The 20,179-nt window shown below is 59.8% G+C and overlaps 1 protein-coding gene across 5 annotated transcripts in view; it reads left to right on the top strand.

Annotated features, from left to right (window-relative positions):
* Pip5k1c (phosphatidylinositol-4-phosphate 5-kinase, type I, gamma) overlaps positions 1–20,179 on the top strand; it is a 43,409-nt gene that overhangs the window by 666 nt on the left and 22,564 nt on the right. The gene's annotated exons all lie outside the window — the stretch shown is intronic.

The raw sequence follows: 20,179 nt of genomic DNA, 5'->3' as shown, positions 1-20,179 counted from the left end.
CCCGCGGGGGTCTCCGGGCCGGAGCGGTCCACTCGGGCGTGCGCAGGGGGGTCGCCAGGTCGGAGCGGTCCACGCGGGGGCGCGCACTGGGGGTCGCCGGGACGCTACCGGAGGGGCGCGGGGTTCGCCTTGCACCGCCTTTTCTGGGGTCCTTGCGGGGTAGCCGGTCCAGGGAGACAGTTTAAGGGCCTTGTCTGGGAATCTGGGTGGAGCAAGCCACCTTTAGAGTCGTGCAGGACAGAGGGTCCACAGGCCTGCTGGGGGACCCCCGTGTGGGAGGCAGCGTGGGCGATCTGTCCTTCAGAGGGCTGCAGAATGGCATCTCACCCGCCCTTGTTCGCTCGTGTGTGGGGTGCTGGAGAAACCCCATTGTAACCTAGGTGCGACCCTGCTCGGTCTGGAGCCACCCCCGGGTGCCCATCTCGCCGTTGTCACCTTCCAGGCCTGCCCCCTGCAGAGCAGTCCCCTGTGTGGTCTTGAAGCGGGACACCTGCTTGGGTGGGGCTGGCGGCCTTCGATTCGGCTGGGCCTCTGTGTCACCTGCGTTCCTGGAAGTCCCCAGGCCTGGTACTGCGGTGCCGAGTGTTCCTGACCTTCTGGGCCTCAGTTTACCTCTCTGTAAAATGCCGGGTTTAAAGGGACCGTGTTTTGAGCCGTCTTCCTTGAGAGGTGGTGGAGTGAGAGGTGGCCCTGGTGCGCGCCGCCACCCCCGAGAACCTCCTCCCTTGGACAGTGGCTGCGCCTCGGTCCCTGGGGGCTCGCTGTGTGTGCCCCTCCTCTGCATCTCCCTGGAGGCCTAGCTCATGCGTTGGAGCCCACAGCACGGCACTTCCTTCCAGGTCACAAGCTCCCCGAGAGGAAGTGTCCGGATTTGCAAAACTCGTGCTCTCACCCGGTGGCAGCCTCTGCCGGTCCCCGTGGACACCCCCACGGGCACCCACCCTGCTTCTCCCGGGCCTCCCGAAGCTTCCTTGGCAGGAGGGCGGGAGGAGGAGATGCCAGGCTGCCTGGGAGTTGGGGGAAATGTCTGAAGACAGTGGAGAGAGCGAGGGAGGGAGCCCTAGGTAGATGACCTCGTTCATTGCCCGCCTTCTCATCTCTGCTGACACCGGTGCTCAAGTGGGGCCAGCAGCAGGCAGGCCCAGGGGAGGAGCCCCGCAGGGCTTGGGGCCCCTGCTGGGGGTCCCTTCCCCAGGCCCCCTGACTTCCTGCCGCCAGGAGCCTCACGGGGAACCAGACTCGTTAACCGTAAGAAGGCCACAGGGGAAGTATTTGTTTTATCAGCGGCTTGGAGATCTGATTGGGGACAGATAGAGGGGCCAGGAGATAAGGGAGGGCCCCTCCCGGGAGGGCCCCTCCCTGCCCGTCCTGGAATCCGCAGCAATCTGATTCTACCAGCTGGCCCGCTGTTTCCCCGCTGCGCCTCTGCTCTGAACCATCCTCCGGGTGTAAAGTGCTGTGAGTTTGGATAGTGACTGTCCAGGCCTTTTTCTTTTTCTTTTTTTGATGTGCTGGAGATTGAACCCAGGGCCTTCACACTGAGCTCCATCCCCAGCCCTTTTTCTTTTTTGAGACAAGGTCTCACTAAGTCACTAAATTGCTCAAGGTGGGCTCAAAATTGGGGTCCTCCTGCCTCAGCCTCCCAGAATGCTGGGGTAATAGGCATGTGCCACCACACCTGGCTAGAATTCTTTCTCTTTCTTGTGGTACCAGAATCGAACTCAGGATCTTGCACTTGCCAGGTGGGCACTGTGCCACTGAACTATATTCCTGGTACACTATGTAGCCCAGGCTGGCTTCAAACTTGGTGATCCTCCTGCCTCAGCCTCCTGAGTGCTGGGATGACAGGTGTGTGCCACCACACTTTCTGTAGCAGTCATGAATTTGTCTCCACCTCTGAATCAGTTACTGGGGACACCCTGGAGCTACACTGCTGTGTGACCTTCGCATACCTGAGCCTCAGGGTGGCCCTCTGTAAAGAGGGGTGATGCCCGCTCCTGCCCTGGGCTGCCACACCTGAGCCGTAAACGAATGCTGGCATTGACCTAGGGCCCTGTGCACAGCCCTGTGTAGGTGCTTTCTGAGTGTAGAAGCAATGTCGTGTAAGATTCTGAGAACTCGGGCCTGTGACTGCGAATGCTTGGCATCCCGCAGCTGGTGGCTGGCCGAGAGCGAGCAGGCGGAGAGTGCTTTCCGAGGCGCCTGGGCCCCGCCCCTGCAGCACTGCCAGCCCCAGGTGTCACCGGTGGTCGGATGCCACTGGCAGCTGTAATCGTGATGATTGTAATCCTGATCGCAGCTGTTCTGACGAGGGGCAAGGCCTGGGCTCTGGTGTGTAGGGCTCCCTGCTTCTGAGGCCTGGCCAAAGCCCCGGTGTTCTCCGGGGGCTGCTAGAGCGGTCCCCAGAGGGCTGGGGCCTGGGGACACCTGCCTGGCCCGCGGTGAAGGCTGGCACTCAGCCTGTGGGTTTTGACCTGCACCCTCTCCCCAGTCGCCCTGTCTCCTGAGGCCTCAAACAGCGGCCTTGCGCCTGCCCCCTTCCCACATCTAATCTGGTAGCGAATTATGTCAGCTTCGCCTTTGAAATCGGCCCAGAATCTGCCCATGTCTTCCCGTCCTCCACCTCCGCCTGGTCCAGCTCCATCATCCTTAGCTTGCCTGGACTGGTATACTCATTCTGGAAGGATCCGCGTAAGAACTGGCTCAGATCTGGTCCCTACTCTGCCCTCAGCCCTCCATGGCTCCCACCTCCCTGGGCCAAAGCCCAAGTTCTGCAGCCTGCAGGGGACTGCACAGCCACCTGTACCCTCCTCGCCTCCCTGACCCCTTCCCCCAATCCTCCCTCTGCTCCTGCTCTGGTACCACGCCAGGCTCCATCCCACCCCAGGACCTTTGCACGGCTATGCCCTCCACCTGGATCACTATTTTTTTGAATCTGTCACTTGCTTCCTTAGTTCCGTCAAGCTTTACCTCAAATTTCTCCCTGTAGTGGGTCCTCCCTGACCTTGTGGTAAAACAGTCTCCTTTTGTCCATCTGTCCCTGCCTCTATCCTCATTCCTTATCATGCTCTCCTCCACTTTGTCACTGTCGTACTGGTCACCCCTGATGCAGACGGCTTTGCTGTGTTTTCTGACACCTCCCCTCCTTCCCCCAAGAGTGCCGAGGGCTGGCGCTGTGTGAAGTGTCCCCGACCCTGGAACAGCCTGGCGCACGACAGGTGCCCGGTGAGCAGCAGGTGCTCTGGGGATGACAGTGCCAGAGATGATGTCAGGTGGGGAAGAACCTTGTGGCCGCTTGGAGCTGAGTCACGTTTTTCCCTTTTGCAGTGCAGGGGAAGGAGCCCGGGCCTTCACCCTGAGCTGCGTCCTCAGCCCTTCACGCACGTTTTTATTTTGAGACAGGGTCTCTCTAAGTTGCCTGCGCTGGGCTCAATCTTGCCGTCCTCCTTCTCAGCCTCCCAAGCGCTGGGATGGCAGGTGTGCTGCACTGCACTGGCTGTCACATGTTTCTTGAGCAGCTATGACGGGTCACGTGGGCCTCTGGGGATGCGGGTGACATCAGGGAATCTAGGGCCTCACTGCCCCTTGGAACTCTGGGTAACAGGTGGAAGATAAGGCCAGAGGTCGAGGGTTGGCTGATGATGGCTGCCACCCCTATAGTATCTGTACCAGTTGCTGTCCAAAAAGTGTTTTGTTAATAAAATTTTTTAAATGTTTTGGTTTTTTTTTTTTTTTTGGTTTTTCTCCGGTACTGGGAACCGAACTCACGACCTTGCGCTTGCCAGGCAGGCACTTTTGCCACTGAGCTAAATCCCCAGCCCTGTTAATAAAATTTTTTGTCAATAAAGTTTTATTGGCACACATTCCTGTGCAGTCCTTGGTGACCTTCTGCCCTAACCAGAGCCAAGCAGCGGGACTGGAAAATTCACCGTCTGACCCACTGTGGGGAATGTTTGCCAGGCTCTGAGTAAAACCACTTTAGGCAGCGGTCAGTGCAGAGAGGAAATCAGAACTATTGTGGTGCATGCCTGACATTCCAGCATTCTGGGAGGCTGAGGCAGGAGGACTGAAAGTTCAGGCCCAGCCTGGGCAACTTAATGAGTTCAAAATAAAAGATTAAAAAAAGTCTGGGGTTGTAGCTCAGTGCAAAGGCCCTGGGTTCTGTCCCAGTTCTGGGAAAAAAGAAAAGACAAAGCAAAAATGAAATGGGCTGTTACAGCGTCAGTGAGCAGGACAGGCAAGCTGAGACTCGACTGAGAGGTCATGGCCATGGCTTGAAGTTGCAAAGGCCCTGGGGTGGGAATAAGCCTGGTCTGTGGCCGAAGTGAGACTGTGTGGAGCTGAGCGTGTGGCGCGCAGTGCGGAGAGCACCGGCCGGCTTGGCATTGTGCGTGAGGTACCTGGCGGCAGTGGGCAGTGTCAAGGGCCCTGTGCAGCATGACCTGGGCCCTGCCTGCCCGCTCACAGGCACCATGTGACTCCGAGAAGGTGACGACCCTCCCCCCCCACTTCTTGAGACAAGGCCAGCAGCAACCCAAAAATCCGTCAGGCAGTGACTGGTCAGACTGGGCCCCAGGAATCTGCAGGACCTGGGCATTACAGATGGGGAAATTGAGGCTCTGGGCCGGTTGGAGAGGCTCCCGGAACTTCCCGCTGCCTGGATCCAGCAGCGTCCCTGGAGCTGTGATGAGGCAGGTTAAGACCCTGCTGAGGATTTGCTGCTGCAGGCTGTCTGCACCTGGGACCCGCGGTGTGGGAAAGGCACCCGGATGCATGACTCTGGGATTAGCTAGGAGCCCCGTGTCCACCTTGCCACGTTCAGCTGGGGCAGTGCAGGGCGTCTGTGGGCCTAGCCTTGGGTACAGAATAGAGTCCTAAGCCAGACCTGGTGGCACCCTCCCGTAATCCCAGCACTCTAGGAGGCTAAGGCAGGAGGATTGCAAATTTAGCCTAGCCAGGGCAGTTTTAGTGATGTAGAAGACTCTGCCTCAAAATTTAAAAATGGGCATAGTGGTACATGCCTGTAATCCTAGCACTCAGAAGGCTGAGGCAGGAGGATCACATCAAGGTCTAGACCAGCCTGGGTTACCTAGTGAGTTCAAGGCCAGCCTGTACTACAAAGCAAGACTCGGTGTCCAAAAAAAAAAAAAATTCCCCAGAAAATTAAAAGAAAAGGGTTGAGCTGCATAGCTCCATAGGAAGCCCTGGGCTCACTGCTCAGTACCACAGGGAAAAGGAATAGGTACCCAGCATCTCGTTCTGGTTGCTGTACGTGTCCAGTACTCAGACGTGCGCCTCTGACCTGCAGGCTTGCGGGGGCGTAGGGACCAGGATGAGCATCAGGCACTGGGGCTCCTGCGGGATGGGCTGGTTTGCATCTCAGAGGTGCGAAGTTTGCCACCTCTAAGGATTGCCGGGCCCTCTGGGGAACCTGTTCTCTCCCCAGGCCCTGGAGGCCCCAGAGTGTCCACGCAAGGGGTCTGTGGGCTGAGCCATTCCCAGTTATGTAGCTGCAGTCCCTTTGTTTCTTTTTTTTTTTTTCCCGTTTGTTTCTTTTCAGTGCTGGGGATGACGCCTTCCCAATGAGCTCCATCCTAAGCCTGTTTAAAAACTCTTTGAGCCAGGGTCTCGCTAAGTCAGCACATTTCCCACGCTGGGCTGGAACTTGTCATCTTCCTGCCTCAGCCTCCCAGAGTGCTGCCTTGACAGGTGTGTCCCACCATGTAGGGCTGATCTACCCCGCTGCCTTTTTTTTTGAGACAAGGACTCGCTATGTAGTGCAGGATGGTCTCCAGCTCACATTGATCTTCCTGCCTCAGCCTCCCAAGTGCTGGGATTACAGGCGTGTGCCACCACGCCCAGAGATCTCTTCATTTTTAAGGCTGCTTCTTTGTTTTTCCTGGAAGTGAGCTCCTGCAGGGAGGAGTAGAGCTCTTCTCTTGTGACTGTGATTTCATCCTCGGAGTTGGGAAACTGAGCGCTGCCTGCCGGGGAGACCGCCTCAGCTGAGCAGGCTTCCCGCTGCATGCTGTGCTGCAGGCCGCAGGCTTCTGCCACTACCAAGCGGGCTCGTCTTGCTTGCCCTCCCCGGGGGCTCCTGACATTGAACCACCCTCATCACACCACTCTTACCTCGCTCCGGGGGCTGCACGGCCCTGCGCTCCTGCCTCACGGTCAAGCAACTGCCTTGTTGCTTTGTAGGTGCTCTTTATGTATCCCCGACCCTTGCCTGTCATGGAGGCGAGGTTCTTCTAGTGCATCTGTCCTTTCGTTTTCTTCTGTTTAGGGCGAGTGCTCCTTGTCTTTTGAGTCAGTCCTGGCGGAGGTGTGCGAGGGTTTAATTGCTGGGCAAGCGAATTCTCACGGTCCCCGAGCCACCTTCCGAAGAGCCCCCCAACACGAGACACTGCGTTCTGCTTCCTGAGCTCCCGTGCAGCTGGGGCTCCCTTTTGCTGTGTCTCGGCCCCTGGACTTTGAAAACTTGTCCCCTGCCTGGGCTGGGCTTCCTGTTTACTGAAGCGGGTGGGAAGCCTCCTTCCATGGGGGCAGGACAGCGGCGTCCTGGGAAGGGGCCGGGGAAGGCCGGCCGAGGTCCAGGCCGACCCAGGCTGCGCCCCTGCAGCCTGCACCCCTCCCCCAGCCTCGCCAGCCGCCGCCCCAGGCGCCTTGTTCAGACCCAGCAGCTCTGTGATGGGGAGGCCTCGAGTGCGGCCCGTGGTGAGGACTCGGCCGCAGCCCGTGCGCCGCCGCGTTGGTGCCGCTTGCTCGTCCCTGCGCCGGGACTGCTTTTCTAAACAGTGGCTCGGCTCCGTGGCAGTTCCCGCGCCGCGCACGGCACCCGCTCAGCGTCTGCTTCAGTGGCGTCGCGGCCGCGTTGTGTAACCGTCACCGCTGTCCCATTCCAGAGCTCAGGGCGCCCCATTGCCTGTCGCCCCAAAGCCAGCCGCGTCCCCGTGAGCAGGAGCCCCCAGCCCACTTCCTGTCTCCGGAGCGGCCGTCCTGGGCCTTTCCTGGCCGGGACGCGCTGGGTGTCCTGGGGCGTCTCTGAGAGCGGTGTCTCCCAGGTGCCCCCGTGCTGTGGTGAGTCGCAGCCTGGCTCCTCGTCCTGGCTGGGTGATGCTCCGGCGTGCGGGTGACCCTCGCTGTGTGTGTCCACAGGGGCTCGGATGGCTTTTCCGTTTTGAGTGCCCCAGCTGGCACTGTTGGGGTCATTCGTGTGCAGGTCTCCGCGTGGACGAGGCCCTCCCTCCCTCCCCTCCTGTGGCCAGGAAAGGGCGGGCCTGCTGGGTCCTGCTCTCTTTTGTCTGTTTGAGGAACTGCGAGGCTGTTTCCAAAGTGCCTGCCCATTGCACGTCCCCACTCAACGTGGGGCTTCTGTTCTCTGTCTGTTCTCAGCAAGACCTGCCCTTGTCTCTGTTTTGGAGCTAGGGAAGGCGCCCGGGCTCTTCAGGGAAAGAGGAAGGCTGAGCTATAGCCCCAGCCCTAACATTTCATTTTGAGACCAGATTGCCCTACATAGCCTACGCTGGGCCTCCAGCCCGTGATCCTTCTGCCTCAGCTTCCTGAGTAGCTGGCCGCAGATGTGCGTGTGCCACACGTCCAGCTAAATCTCTGCATTCCTTAGCCTCAGCTCTGAAGTTCCGCCCTTTCCCCTCCGCCCGGGTCCCTTCCCCGCCTCGGTGGCTGACTTTCCTGCCCGTAAGCGGCCAGCGCCCTTGTCCAGAGCTCTCCACTGATGGCGTCTGGGTTCCTCTGCCTGCCCTGTCGTTCTGTTTGGGACTGTGGCTCCCGTCTGTGTGTGTGTCCTTGTCCCTGTCGCCCGGCCGTGGCAGAGCGGAAGGAAGCAGCGCCCGCCAGACCCGTTCTGCGTTTTCCCTCTCGATGTCTTGGGTCTTCCTGGCTCTTGGTCGCTCCCAGTGTAGATCAGAGTGACACATTTTTTTTCGGTATTGGGGACCTCTGCACACAGCTATGTCCTCAGCCCCTTTTTTATTTTGAGAAAAGGTCTCACCAAGTGGCCCGGGCTGGGCTTGAACTTGCAGTCCTGCTTCAGCCTCACAGAGTGCGGGCGTGACAGGCGTGCGCCCGCCAGGCTCAGCGGTTTTCCCCGAACAGCGCCTGATGCCCGTCGCATGCCCTGTGCGCGGTCATCGTGGTGCTGTCCGCCCTTAGTGGCACCGCTGTGCGCTGGGCTGTGTCTGCTCCCTGGGGTGCGGGTGAAAAAGACCTTCTTCTAACCCGAGGTCGGGGAGGGTGAGGTTGGGGGGGCAGGCGTGCTGTCCTTCTGCCACTCCGCCCCGCCGCTGTACGGTGAGAGCCTCCGTGGACAAAGTGAAGGAGCGAGGCTGGGCTCCAGTGAAACTATTTACAGCGCGGTGGGGCTGTGGCCGCTTCCAGACTCGGTGTGTCGGTGTGTCAGCCGCTCTCCCGAAGCTGGGGCGAGGTACCCGAGGCCTTGGAGAAGACCGGTTCGTGTGGCTCGTGTGTTTGATGGGCTCGGTCCATAGTGGGCTGGCTTCAGGGTAGAAATGCCTCGGCGGAGGGGCTGGTGCAGCAGAGCTGCTCCCCATGGCCAGCAGGAAGCAGAGAGCTTCGAGGAACAGACAGAAATAAATACACGTTGCACGCCTGAGACCCACTCCTGAGACCCGCCCCTTTCGGCCTGGCTCCTCCTGCAAATGTGAGCCCTCTGGGGACACATCTAAACGCTAACCCGGGCCTTGCCCTGAACAGTCCTTTTGTCGTTGCTTTTTGCTTTTTGAGGCTGGCCTTGAGCTCACTATGTATTCCAGGCTGACCTCGATCTCCTGGCAGTCCTGCCTCAGCCTTCTGGGTGCTGGGATCACTGGCGTGCCCCACTGCACCCCCTCCCTGAGCGGTGCTGTGGGAAATTTTGGTTTATGCTGGTGTAAGCTCCCACCTAGAATCTCGGAGCGTGTCTTTTTACCCATGTTGAACTATGTGCAAGAAAGTTCTAGAAGAGGCTGAGAGGATGTGTTAGTAATGTATTGGGGATATTTTTCTGGGCCTCTGATTCATTCTGAGTTACTTTGTGGTGCCAGGGATGGAACCCAGGGCCTTGTGTGTGCTAGGCAAGCTGCCTACATTGAGCTATATCCATAGCCCTTCAAAATTTTATTTTAAGATAGAATCTTATTAAATTGTTTGGATTGGGCTCAAACTTGAGATCCTCCTGCCTCAGCCTCGAAAATTGCTGGGGTGACAGGTGCATACCTGTACTCAGTGCACCCAGCCTGGTCAGTTCTTGTTCCCTCCTGAGGTGGACCAGCTCCCCCGCCAAGGTAGGAGTTGGGGCGGGGACTCCCACAGTGATATCACCTGCGCCTCATCTTATTGGCCAGAGCAAGATTCTAGGCCTGCCCACTTTGAAGGTTGGGCAAGAGAGGTGGCAGTGGGCTCCTCTCACAGCCCCAGTGCCAGGCTGGAAGGGACGGCTGGGCCAGGCTGTCAGGCCGCACTCTCTTCCTCTGCTCAGCATCCCCGGCTCACTCCCTGCAGCCCCCAGTCTCTCCGCGGCCGCCCCTTTCTGGGCGCTGACTGCCCAGGTCTTGCACAGTCTGTCCCTGCCCCAAGGCTGCATGGTCCGAGCCCCACTGCGCGCCTCTGACGGTCTCATTCCATTCACACAGTAGTGGCTGGGCCTGGAATCAGGTCCTTCTACCCCGTCTTTGCTGTGACCTCATCTCTCTGAGCCTCAGCCTCCAGCTCAGTGACGCAGTAACAGGAGCATCTCTCTCATGGGGCAGCAGGCGGCCCTGGTCCCCACCGTTCCCTGGGTGTGACAGATGCGTGTCTTGGTGGTTTAGGACAGGAAGCAGTTTGTCTGCACCCTCAGGCCTATGACCCCGTCCCCCACTGTGACTCCGAGCCCAGCCTTCTGCGCTGGGACCCTCACTCGCTGTGACTCTGGGAGGAGGAGCAGGCGGTGGAGAAGCACAGAGCTCCTGGCCTCTGAGGTCCAGAGGTGAAAATAGAGGGTGTAGGTCAAGTGGGGGGTGACGTACAAGGAGCAGAGAACAGGTTAGGCAAGGACATCTCTGAGAAGGTGACGCTTGACCGGGTCCCAGATAGCTGTGAGGGTACTTTGGGCAGAGGAAGAGCTATGCAAAGGCCCTGGGGCAGAACTTGCAGGAGCAGAGGAGGAGGCCAGGCCACAGCCATTGTCCATCTGGTCATCTGTCCAGTAAGCATTCTTTAGGGCAGACAGAGTGACAAAGATGTGGCCCACTGCTGCCTCCAAGAGAGTCAACCTTGAGCGGGTCTCACACCAGGTTCCCAGCAGGGAAAGACCAAGTTCCCCTGAGGGGCCCGCAGGGGTCCCCACGAGACCCTGGAGCACCTGTTGGCTCCTGCTGCGTAAGAAGCAGTCCCAGGGTGAGCGGCTGAAGGCGGTAGGAGCACAGGGGTGCAGGAGCTCCGATCCAGCGCCCGATCCAGCCTGGCGCTCCAGGCTGGGTCCCGGCCGAGCTCAGCGCCACCCTGACCCGGCTTCTGCAGGCGCCTGCGCATCGGTGCCAGTGCTGCCGGAGCGGCCCAGCAGAGTCTCGCAGTACCAAGCTTCAGGGCCACACGCTGCTGCTGCCGCCGCAGTGCTGGTCAGAGGCCCAGCCGGCTGCACTTGGGGCCCTGGGTTAGCCTCAGCACCTCCTTTCCGCCTCTGTAAGATGTCGCCCTGGGAACCCTTGTCCATGGGCTAGAGGGGAGGCGGGAGCCTGGCCCCCAGGCCTCTCCACGTGTGGGCTCCGATGGCTGCAGAGCTCCAGCCTGGGTGTCCGCAAGCAGCTGGATTCCAGCCGCGTGGGCCTCAGCGGGTCACACTTGGAATTAGGCCTGGGTAGTGGCTGGGAGGTTCAGGGTCCCCCACCTGCTATTAACAACAGCATGGTGGCCTCCAGCCTCGTCCCGTGAGTGACAGGGGCAGGCAGTGTGCAATGAGCAGTCCCACCCCAGCAGCTCTTGAACTCAGAGCCTTACGGAGTGGCCAGAAACTTCTTTTTTCCTTTTTTTGAGACAGGTATTTGCCATGTAGCTCAGGCTGACTTCCAACTCTTTTTTTTTTTTTTTTTTTTTGTCTTTTTGAGGCAGCGTCTCGCTATGCAGTTCAGGCTGGCCTTGAGCTCTCTTTGTAGCCCAGGCTGGTCTCAAACTTGAAACGATCCTCCTGTGATCCTCCTGCCTCAGTCTCCCGGGTGCTGGGATTACAGGCATGCACCACCACACCCGGCCTGCAGGTGATTAGCTAGCTGGGTTGGGCCCTCAGGACATCTTGCTGCCCTGGAGTAAACAAACAAGACCCTTACTTTTCTTTCCTTTTTTTCTTTTCTTTTGTTTTCTTTTGTTTTCTTTCTTTTCTTTTCTCTGCTCTCCTCTCCCCTCCCCTCCCCTCCCTTCCTCTCCTCTCCTGTCCTCTCCAGTAGTGAGAATGGAGCCCCGATCTTTCCACGGAGCTCCATCCCCAGCGCTTTTTATTGTTTGTCTTGAGACAAGGCCTCACTGAGTCCCTGAGTTACTCAGGCTGGGCTCTAACTCGCAGTCCTCCTGCCTCAGCTTCCAGAGTACTAGAATGACAGGTGTGGGCCTGTATTATTTTCTTACTCACAATCCGGGAAGCAGATGGGCCAGGGACCTGAGACACGAGGTGGGGTGGGTGTTCTGGAGCCTCGGAGGGGAGGGTCTCACAGGCCGGGTGGTGGGTGCTGAGGATGGGCATCTGGGTGAGGACGGGCAGAGAGCGCCTGTCCCTGTCCCTTGGGGGCCTGGCCGGGCAGTGGCAGTGGCCTCCTCCAGCCAAGGCCCTTCCGTTCCCTCGAACCCTGTCCTGGCCAGGACCTCTGTCCCCGGGGCTGTGGGGCAGCTGGTGGCCCCCGCAGGGCCTTTGTCCTGGAGGAGGAGGAGTCCGCCTGGGAAGTGGGGATGGGCGGGCGGGAGCACAGCAGGCCAGGGTCTGCTCCATCTGGTGACCTCGGAGCTGCGTCTGGAGGAGCCTCCCGCCCACTGCAGAGCCCCTGGCGCCTGGAGAGTAAAAGGACAAAAGTCACCAGGGGCCTGGTCCCCAGGGTGCAGGCCACCTGGCTCCGGAGATGTGCCTGCCCTGGCTTCTCCAAGGGACCTGGTCCACTGCTTGACCCTGAGGTCAGAACAGTGTCTTCAGCCTGCGTGTGGCCCACGATGCCCTGGAAGTCCAAGCCGGGGAGCTTACCCCAGACCACGGAGCCTCACGTTCCCCAGCTGTGAGAGGCCCGGTGACAAGTGTTTTCTCCTGGGGTCACGGAGCAAAGTGCGGATGAGGTTTGGGAAGATAGTGCCAGATAGTGCCAGCCCGGTGTGTGTGCAGCCGGGGCAACGTGCAGCTTTTTATTCTGGGAAACCGCTAAGATAAAAGTAGGCAAGCAGGCAAGCGTAGTTCATTGTGTTTTTAGCTGAGTGTGGTGGTTCTTGCTAAGTTACCTAGGCTGGGCTCAAACTTACAGTCCTCCTGCCTCAGTCTCCCAGAGTGCTGGATTCACAGGCATGCACCAGCAAGCTTAGTTTAAAACTTTTTTTTTTTTTTTTTGAGATGGGGTTTCACAGTGTAGTTAAGGCTGGCCTTGAACTCACAGCGATCCTCCTGCCTCAGCCTCCTCAGCACTGGAATGACAGGTGCATGCTAGCACGCTGGGCTTAAAACTGTTTTGTTAAACATACGGACAAAGAGCCAATCCCCTCCGTTGAATTTCCGTCGCTGAGCTCAGTGGATGAATGAATAAATGAAGGAATGAACGGGAGCCAGCAGGCAGGGTTGTTCAGCCCTCCCCCACCGAGGTGCGGGTCCCAGGTGAGTCAGAGTGGAACCAGAGGAGGAAGCAGCTGGAGACCTCCGGGCGCTGGGGGCTGCAGGGCGGCCTTGGCCTTCAGCCCTCAGAGCAGCGTGAGCCCCAAGGGCTGTGGGTGGAGGAGGGAGCTGAGCCGGTTTCGCACAGGATCCTGCCGGGGTTCTGGGCCCTGTCGTGTGCCGGGCCTCGGGATCTCCACGCTGGCTGCCCCAGTTGAGCCTCATCTGGGTCCTCAGAGCCTGCCGGCCCCTTGGTGGGGACCCACCGTGCTGGAGGCCAAGCGCCCTGGCGCATTCCGGCTGCTGCTCCAGCTCCGCCATGCTTCAGGCGCTGCTGGTCTCGGCGGAGCAGCCGGGAGATGCCTGCGGCTCTGCTCTCACCGGGAAGAGCAAGTCGCTAAAGGAGGCGGCCCGCTGTGTTGCCGGGCGTGGTGACGCACGCTTGTCAGCCCTGCACTCCGGGAGGCTGAGGCAGGCAGATCGAAAGTCTGAGCCCAGTCTGGGGAACTCAGCGAGGCTGTCTAAAAAACTTAAAAAGAAAGGGAAAGAAAAGAAAGAAACTCCCTAAAAGCACTGAAGAGTTTAAAGATGGACTGTGGACACTTCCGGCTTCGCCCGGGCCTGCAGTGCTGTTTGCGCCGTCCCGGTCCCGTCCCCCGCGCCCCCGCAGCCCCTTGTGCAGATGGATAACCGGCTCCCCTCACCCATCTACTCTTTAACACCATCTCGGAAACATTAGCTGCGCGGCCTGTTTGAACCCTGGAGTCCCACCTGGCCATCCTAATCCTGGGGGCGGAGGTCCGTAGGACACTGAGAGCCCTTTATTTCCGCCTGTGCGCAGCTCGGGCCCCCGGCTCGCTGTGGGCCGGGAGCAGGGGCACCGGGTATCGGTGACCTTCAGCGGGCTCACTGTCCCTGCCCACCAGAGAGGGTCGTCTGCTTTGGACAGATCGGTCAGCCGCGGTGACATGGGGACTTGGCTCTGCTCTGCTTCCTTCTGACATGTGGTATCTCAGGTACTTCCTCGTTGCTGGGACACGGTGCCCGACCTACAGGCTAGAGAGGAAAGGTTTGTCTGCATGCCCAGTTCGTGGAGTTTGCAGTCCACGGTCAGCTTGTTCCAAGACAGGGCAGCAGGGTGGAGGAGGGGCAGTCGCTGGAAGGGCACGCAGGAGGGGGGTGTCACAGGCCACGCCCACAGTGACCCCCCCCCCCGCCTCCCAACATCACACCCAGCTGTAAACGCATGGGTGACCCAGTGTCATAGCCATGAGCAGGCCACCTCCACAAGCCCACTCGTGAGGCGTGGGGGTCATCTAAATAGCCACAGCAGGTACTCAGGTTCGTTCTCCTGATTTTTGGTTATCTGTCTCTGTCTCTGCCTCTGTCTCTGTCTCTGTCTTTGTCTCTGCTGTGTTGGGGATTGAACCCAGGGCCTTCACACTATTTTGAGACAAGGTCTTGCTAAATTGCCCAGACTGGCCTCGAACTTGCAGTGATCCTCCTGCCTCAGCCTTCCAGAGTGCTTGGGATGACAGGTGTGCGCCGCCACCCCCAGCTCACTTTTCCTTTGCCTTGTCCTACAGTACTAGCCAGCCCCTCACTGCTCTGTGACACCCACGGCCTCCTCTGGTTGGCACTAGCGTTTCCCATGGCTCTGGCTTCGCGCCTTGGAAGTAGAGCTGCTGTCCTGTCATGAACGCTGACTCCTTTGGCTTTTTGATAGCCTTGCTGTGGTGCTGGGGATGGAGCCCGCGGCCTGTTCCATGCTAGGCAAGCTGCACCCCCAGCTCATTTTGAAATTTTGAGGCAGGGTCTCCCAGGTAGCCCCAGTAGCTGGGACGACAGTGTGTGTCCGTGCACCCACTTCTTGGTAGGTTCTTTGGATGCAAAATTCCTGTTAAACGTGGAGGGTTTTCTGGACCAGGATGTCTGTCCCCTGTGACTTTGCCTAACTCAGATGCCTCCAGATTCCTGCCTATTGGCTAGAGGGAAAAGTGATCATTAAGTCCCCAGCAGCTGGCTTGGGTGCCCACGATGCCCCTGCGCCAGTGAGGTTGGGGCGTGGGCAGGGGAGGTGGCCATGAGCAGCTGCTGCCTTTCATTTCTAGATCTGCTTGTTTTTCAAGAAACCCAGGTTTCTCTCCCAAACCCCAGGAGTTTTTTGGGGTTTTTGTCTTTTTTGAGACAGGGTCTCTCTATGCAGTTCAGGCTGGCCTTGAGCTCACTTTGTAGCCCAGGCTGGTCTTGAATTCACAAGGATCCTCCTGCTTCAGCCTCCGAGTGCTGGGATTACAGGCGTGTGCTACCACGCCCGGCTCCCAGGAGTTTTAAAGTTGACTCAGTTTAAACAAACATTCCATGGCCAGAAGGGAACCTGTGGGCTGCTCCGGGGATGGCTGGATGGCGGCCACAGGGACGTGAGTGCTCGGGAACGAGGAATGGGGACCGTCACCCAAGGGCAAGCCCTGCCTCGGCCTGGATAGGAATTAAAGATGGGCCAGGCAGGGCCGTGGCTCCTGGGGCCTCATTCGCAGTGCCCGAGTCCTTGGATGGCTCCCAGCCTCAGTCTCCACCTCTGCCCAGTAGGGCCTCGGTGGCAGCTGCCCTGCCAGGTGAGGCCTAGACTACGCAGCTCCTGGACCCGAGGACCTGGGGCCTGGGAGAGTGGCTGTCGCCGCGTCGGGGAGGGCTCTTTGTGACCCTGCGTGCTGGCACTGACCCAGGGCTCGCTGGTGCTATGTGGGGGATTGGCGGTCGTCACATGGTCCTGGTATGGATGGCTAGAGGCCAGGGACACCGGTCCATTCCCTGTGGGCCCCTCCCCAGAGAATGACCCAGCCACAGCATCCAGAGGGCCAGGGACCCTGGCTGAGGAGATGGACTCTGGGGGCGCCTGGAGCCCCTCAAACTGCATCTCTGTGCATCTGGCCAGGAGGAAGGAGCCCAGAGACGTGGCCGCCTGGCGTGACCATGGCCACTTTGTGTCCCAGGCCTTTGCTGCCTTTCTCGTAGTGACTCACACTGCCTGACAAGTCTCCGCCCACAGTGCACAAGAATTAGAAGGTGAAGTTGGGCGGGGCACAGTAGTTAGCCTAGCTCCTTGGAAGGCTGAGGCAGGAGGATCTCGCAATTTAAGCCTGCCCTGGTAACTTAGCAATTTAGAAAGATCTGGTCTCAAAATAAAAGGGCTGGGGATGGAGCTTAGTATGAAGGCCTTGGGTTCATCCCCAGCACCAGAAGAAAGAAAATAGTGAAGTTGACCCTGTGCCACAGAAGGCATTGCCTGGGCATCGGCCGCCCCGCCTGAGACACAGGGCTGCGCACCACCCCGACCTCCTGGGCAGGAGGACAGTGAGGCCCAGGGTCTCTGTGGCCGGCAGGGTCTGGGGAGGGTTCTGGACTTCCCGACTTCAGGGACTCACGTCCCCACCTTGTCTTTTGAGGTAAAATAGACGCCACGTAAAATTGACCTTTTTAAGGTTACAAGTCCTTTTTTAGTGAAGTCACAGGATTGTGCAGCCGTGGCCTCTGTTTAGTTCCAGAACATTCCCTCAGCCCTGAGAAAGCCCCGTCCCCATGAGCGCCCCCGAGTCCACTTCCTGTCTGCAGTCGCCTGTGCTGGGTGTTTCCTGTCCACGGAGTCCAGGATGTGCGTCCTGCTGTGTCCGGCGTCTGTCACGGCTGACAGTGGCCCTTCAGGTGGATCCAGGCCGTGCTTTTCTGAGCGTTGGAGTCCCGGTAGGGTGGGGCTAGGTGCTGTCCGGTCACAGGTGTCCTGTCGCTGCAGCTGCTGTGCTGGCAGTGTCGCTGTCCCCGGTGGGCTCCACCACGTGGGTCTGGGGTCTCGCTGGCATTGTGGTCAGTAGGGGGCAGGTGTCCAAGGGGGCCTTCACACTCGGGTGTCTGTCCAGCCCCTCACTGGGGCAGCCTGGCGCCAGCCTCCGGAGCGTGCAGCTCAGGTGTCCACAGGGCCCCATCAGGGCTGCCAGCCTCCTGCACACGGGGCTGAGCTCACACACTGTCCCCGCCGTCCCCTCGTGAGGGTCAGCACGGGTCCCGTGGCTGACAGGCTGGGTCACCTCCAGTTGGCCACTTGAATCTGTTTTTTTTCTGTTGTGGTGCCCCGGATGGAACCTAGGGCCTCAGCACTGAGCTGCACCAGCCCTTGTACTTTGAGATAGGGTCTCAGTAAGTTGCTAATTGTCTAGGCTGGCTCCAACGCGGGACCCTCCTGCCTCAGCCTCACAGGGTGCTGGGAGGATGCATGCACCACCCACTGCTTTCTGTAAGGTTAAGCAAAAGCACTTCTCAGAGGGATCCCGGCTCTGTGCCTATGTGTGGAGCCCTGCAGGGCCTGGTGCCGGGTCTTCAAGGCCTGCCCCCGGACAAGGGGCACTCTGGGCTGTCCCACCGAGGCAGTGAGTATGTCCTCTCCTGGCCCCTAGCCCCGTCCTGTCCTGGGGTGCCTGGTGGCCACGGTCCAGCCTTGGGGTACAGCACCCTGTACCCCTCATGCCAGCCTGAAGCCCCTGCTCCTTTCTGGCCATGACCGCTTTCCTGGCGTGCATGACCCATGTGCCAGCCTGGGAGGGTGGTCTGGGCCTGGGGAGGGGGGTGAGGGGACAGGGACTAGGAACTGTTTTGGGGACCACTCTGAGGGGTGACATTGCAGCCAGGTCTGGGGTAAGCAGTGGAGCAGACCCTGCAGAGAACTCAGGAAGTGCTGTAGGTGGACAACACAGGTTGTGCAAAGGCCCTGGGGCTGGATGGAGCCTGGCTCCTGGGGGGCTTCCAGGAGGAGGGAGTCGAGAGGGAGGGTCTGGCCATGGGCAGCAACGCCATCAGGCGACAGGGGCAGAGCTGCTGCTTCCCTTCCCACTGTCCCCTCCCGACCCTGTGCCCTCCATTTGACCTCGCCCGCCCACCCTTCCACGCTTGTTTCCTGCCTGCCTCTCGCTTCCTCACTGGGGCTGCCTGGGTGCCGCCCACTGGGCTTGGGCACGGACCCACGCCACAGGCCCATCCTGCTCTGCGCTGACGTTGTGCTGTCCACTCCCCAGGAGCCACCCGCTGGCCCTCAGCAGGCACTCAGCACCACCAGTGGCTGCAAGGTCTCCGGGGTGGGCGTGGCCCGGCCCCTGTCCTTCCGCCTGGCCCCTCTTCCCTCTCTGCTGTTTGTCCCTTCTGAGTGTGGGTTCACTGCCAAGTCCCCCGTCTGCCTTCTCCACCAGTATCTTTGGGGGATGTGGGCAGGATGCTGGGCCTGTTTCCACATCCCACAGTAGGAAGCAGCAGCTCCTGTGGAGGTCCGTTGTGGAGGTCCATTCTGACCATCAGTCAGTCAGTCAACAAACGCTCAGGGATGTCAGCCAGGAAGAACCAAGACAGGGTGGCATTAATGGGACAGAGAAGGCCGCAGGCGAGAGGCCAAGCGTCTGGGCAGGTGAAGTCTGAGGCTGGGCACGGACCAGGAAGCGGCTGAGTGGTTGTTCCGCTGGCGGAAGGTGACTGACTGGGAGGTCCCTGCAGGAAGGGGTCGAAGCGGGTGGCAGCTCCAGTCCCTTGCCCTGGTGGGGCCGGGAGAGAGGGGTTTCCCATCAGTTGGCCCGCAGAACCTGCCTGCGGTCACAGAGCAGCAGAGGCCGGCTGGTGAGGAGGGGCGAGGGCTGCTTCCCGGGAGGCCTGGGCCACTCTGGCGGGTGCCCCAGGCACCCCACGCCATCCTGCTGGTGACGCGGGCTGTGACGCGAGCTGCGGCAGGCTCAGCTCGCACAGCCACCTCGCTTCCTCCCCTCACTATTTTTAAACTTAATTTCCTCGAAAACGGGGCAGCTGATTCGGGAGGTAATTGCTCACATCGCAGGCTGGGTGGAGCTCCTCAACTCGGGGACAGCACGGCCCGCGCCGCGCAGGGACTGGCCTGCTTTGCCCCTCTGCGCGCTCCATCCTCTGTCTGCTGCTCCTGGCCTCCGGTCCCCTGGACATGATGGCCCTGCCCTAGGTGGCCGCTGCCTGTGCAGGGGTGGCACAGGGCTTCCTTCTCTTTTCCCCTCCGGTGCTAGGAATGGAACCCAGGGCCTTCACACTGAGCTGCGCCCTCCAGCCCTTTTTATTTTTTACTTGGAGATGGAGTCTTGCTAGGTTGGCCCGAATGGACTTGAACTTGACATCCTCCTGCCTCAGCCTCCCAGAGTGCTAGGGCGACAGGCAGGCGTCACCACCCCTTTGTTAGCCAGGGTAGGTAAGCTGGGTAGGGAGGGAAACGGAGGCGGGGGACTGGTGAGATCTGGGAAGCCCTGTCCAGGGGTCTCGGCTTGGTCCTGGGGTGGGGCTGACAGGCCAGGGCTCGGTGTCAGATCCTCCGGAGTGGGGACAGGAACTTTCCAGTGTGCGCCATGCATACAGGGGCCCTCAGCGTGGGTGGGGAGACTGCCACCTCCCCATGGGGAGGGTAGGCAGAGCCTTTGGGGCCGTGTACAGGTGTGGGGGCCACAGAGGACCAAGTGGGGAGACCACGACCCAACCTCAGGTCCCGAGACCCTGGTTGCTGTGTGGTCTCGGCGCTGTTCTGTCCCGTGCCCACCGCCTTCTGCCTCCTGTCCTTTCCCTCTCCCGGGGCCTGAGCTGCTGACCCTGAACTGTTCTGATGTTGGGAGGCCTAGGCGAATACTGTGTCAGCTACGAGTACCTTCTGCTGCTCGCCGCCCCGGCCCCAGCCCTGAGCAGAGGAAGGAGACCGGGGCTGCTGTGATAGATGACCACAGCTTGGCGGCTCCAAGGAGGGGAAATTCTTCACCCCGATCCTGAAAGCCAGAAGTTTGAGGTCACTGTGAGCCTGTCATTCCAGATACTCAGGAGGCTGAGGCAAGAGGATTGTAAGTTCAAGACCAGCCTAGGCAATTCAGTAAGACCTTGTCCTTAGCCAGGTGTAGTGGCGCACACCTGTAATCCCAGCACTCGGGAGGCTGAGGCAGGAGGATCTTTGTGAGTTCAAGACCAGCCTGGGCTACAAAGTGAGCTCAAGGCCAGTGTGAACTGCATAGTGAGACCCTGTCCCAAAATCAGAGCACATGGGGTTGGGGGTGTGACTTGGTGAGGCCCTGGGCTCGCTCCCCAGAACCAAAGGGGGAAAAGTAAATGACAAAAATGGAAGAGAGAGGTGCGGGCAGGTGGCCGAGCGGGAGAAGCCCTCCCACCCCTCCCCAGCATCTGCTGGCCGCTGGCATCTGCTGCATCCCTTGGCTTGTGGAAGCTTCTCCGTCTCCGCCTCATCGGCCTGGGACGCTTTCCCTGCGTGTGTCTCATTGCTGTCACACGGTTCAGTGGGGCTGGATCAGCCCGATC

This window comes from Chinchilla lanigera, unplaced genomic scaffold, assembly GCF_000276665.1.
Source record: "Chinchilla lanigera isolate Chin_1 unplaced genomic scaffold, ChiLan1.0 scaffold00094, whole genome shotgun sequence".
Lineage (NCBI taxonomy): Eukaryota > Metazoa > Chordata > Mammalia > Rodentia > Chinchillidae > Chinchilla > Chinchilla lanigera.
The sequence above is the reverse complement of the archived record's forward strand: the minus strand, read 5'-3'. Positions and strand labels throughout refer to the sequence as shown.